The sequence below is a fragment of the Leptonychotes weddellii genome, chromosome 14 (genome assembly GCF_054177405.1).
Source record: "Leptonychotes weddellii isolate Sample4059 chromosome 14, ASM5417740v2, whole genome shotgun sequence".
Lineage (NCBI taxonomy): Eukaryota > Metazoa > Chordata > Mammalia > Carnivora > Phocidae > Leptonychotes > Leptonychotes weddellii.
The window spans coordinates 30906003-30908946 of NC_138382.1; the positions used below are offsets into that span (position 1 = coordinate 30906003).

At 38.8% G+C, this 2944-nt stretch overlaps 1 long non-coding RNA gene across 1 annotated transcript in view; it reads right to left on the reverse strand.

Moving 5' to 3' along the window:
* Window positions 1–2705, reverse strand: part of LOC145717013 (uncharacterized) — an 8101-nt gene extending 5396 nt beyond the window's left edge. Inside the window, exon 1 of the long non-coding RNA XR_014139986.1 lies at window positions 2522–2705. This is a non-coding gene — a long non-coding RNA (uncharacterized LOC145717013). The remainder of the gene's footprint in view (window positions 1–2521) is intronic.
* Window positions 2706–2944: the final 239 nt, after the last annotated feature.

The window sequence follows — 2944 nt, forward strand, 5'->3', positions numbered from 1 at the left end:
AGCCTGGTGATGGGTATTAAAGAGGGCACGTTCTGCTTGGAGCACTGGGTGTTATGCACAAACAATGAATCCTGGAACACTACATCAAAAACTAATGATGTAATGTATGGTGATTAACATAACAATAAAAAAATAGAATAGAGTATCCCTTTATGGAAAAGTGAAAATTATGTAGTAAGAAATATCCTAATGGAATCAAGTTTTCCATATCAGTTGTGTCACCTGTGATTAAATTCTTTGTTTTTATTACTATCTTGCAAAATTCCTTCCTCTGTTTCTTTTAGACTCTAAAACTTTCTGAAACCCTCTATTTTATTCTTCATTACTCATTCACTCTTCCTCAAATTGTATGAGAACTATCCATGAGTGCCTACTACATATTAGACAGTAATGAATTTAAATTCATTAATTCTAGAAGATGGATAGAAGCCCACACTCAGAGAAGTGAGGGATATTTAATAATCACACTGCTAAAAATAAAATAATTTGATTTTAATGTAAGTGTATCTTTAATATTTCTTCCACGTGATAAAAATATTCTCAAGCTACTTAGAGTAAGAATGTAACTATCAGTGTTTAGTAAAGCCTTCTATCCATTAGGCATATGAAAGAGATTGGGTGATATTAAAAAACACAAAAACAAAACAAAGCAATAACTACAAAAGGCAAATAAATTCACAAATAAACTTACCCAAAAGTAGGCCTAGATCAAGGGGATTGGCTATGCACTAAGAAGAAACTAAGAAAAGGTAGAAAGCTATCAATAAGGCAATACATATTTACTGGGCACTAGAAAGTATGTGTGTATGTATATATATATGTGTGTGTGTGTGTGTGTGTGTGTGTGTGGATGTACTCACACATACACATACATACATATATGTTTATTTATAAATGTATGAAACATAAGTATATATGTATACAAACATATACACACATATATGAAACATTAGTACACACACTCTGATATATATATCTATCTATCTATATATATATAAATATATACACAGACACACACACACATACTCATACAGATATAAATTAGAACACCTAGAAAATAGTAATAGCTATAGAAATATTAATCATTGTTGTTATTATTATTGTTGTATACTATACACTCCCTAAAACGTGAGGAATTGATGAACTGACATGTTAAAGAAGGATCCTAAGGACTTTTCAGTAGCGAAAGACTACAAGGACACAGAATGGAAATGAGAAATCCAATGAAGAGAAAATTACAAGAGAAGAGTTTGGATATAACAGTAATTTGACTATGTAGGAAGACATAAACTTGGAAAGAAATTGTGGATTTTTAGATATATTTTACAGGAAAAGCCAATAGAACTTAACCACGCACTATATGCAGATTATTAAAGAAAAGAGAAATATCAAAGATAGTTCCAGGGCACCTGGGTGGCTCAGTTGGTTAAGCGACTGCCTTCAGCTCAGGTCATGATCCCAGGGTCCTGGGATCGAGTCCTGCATTGGGCTCCCTGCTCTGCGGGGAGCCTGCTTCTCCCTCTCCCACTCCCCCTTCTTGTGTTCCCTCTCTCACTGTGTCTCTCTCTGTCAAATAAATAAATAAAATCTTTAAAAAAAAAAAAAGATAGTTCCAAGGATGAGAGTGACTGAAGTACAGATGATTAGTCTTTTCAGGGTTCCATTTCAAGATGGTGATGTAGGAAGACTATGAACTCACTTCCTTCACAGAACACCCCAAACTACACCTATCAATAGAGTAATTCTTCCTGAAGAAGAACTGAGGGCTGACTCAACAGCTACTGAACAATCAAAGATAGAGAGAATAGCAAGATAACAGCAAGAGAGGTGGAGACACAGTAACAAAGGGAACCTCCACCCCTAACAGTGCAAACAGCAGTGGGTAGGGATAGTACTGAAGTACTGGGAATGGATCTCTCTGTCCTTGGGCATAGAAAAGAAGAAAAACATAAAAACAGGGTTTAAAAGAGAAACTAGTATATAAAGGAGACAACACTAGAACTCTGCCAAGCATTAAAGGACCTGGGGGAAATCTCTCTAGGTCAGAGGGACTGGAAAGTGACATGGCTTATGCTCCTACCCTATCTTAGAAGCCTGGACCAGAGCAGAGTCCAGACACCCTGGCAGGCAGGTCCAGTAGTCTCTGGGCTTGTGACTTCAGTGATCTCAGGGTCCAAAGGCCCATACCAACCCTAGATGTGCTGGCTACAGAAGAAAAGCCACAGTTTAGAGGGATCAGGGATCCGCAGGAACACTATCTTCTCCTCCACCTCAAGGGCCTCCTTTAGAGCGGGGTCTGACCACCATAAGGGACAGATTCAGATGACATAATTGGACAGTCCTGATGCCTTAAGGTGGTTCTTGACTCCATAACTGGTTGGTTTGGTCATTACAGGAAGTTTGCGACCTCAGCAAGCCAGGGGTCCTGAAGCCCAGACCACTCCTGGTCATGTAGGAGCACAGAAAAAAAAAAAAAGCCACAGTTGGAAAAGGTCAAAGAACTGCAGGAACATTCTCTCACCCTCAAACTTAAAGGTCCAGACTGGGGTGTCCCTGGGTGGCTCAGTTGGTTAAGCATCTGTCTTTGACTCAGGTCATGATCCCAGGGTCTTGGGATGGAGCCCTGCATCAGTCTCTCTGCTCAGCGTGGAGTCTGCTTCTCCTTCTCCCTCTGCTACTTGCCCTCCACTTGTGCTCTGTCTCTTGCTTTCTCTCTCTCAAATAAATAAATCAATAACTTAAAAAAAAAAATAAGTCCAACTGCAGCAGAGTCCAGCTCACAGTAAACTTGTGACCTCAGTGAGTCCAGAGTCCATAAGGCCACACCAGTCACCCTGTGGTGCTGGGGCACAGAAAACAAGCTGCAGTTTTATGGGGTTTGGGTTTTTTTTTTCATTTAATTGTTACTGTTTGATTTTAATTTTGTTTACTTTTTTAAAATTTG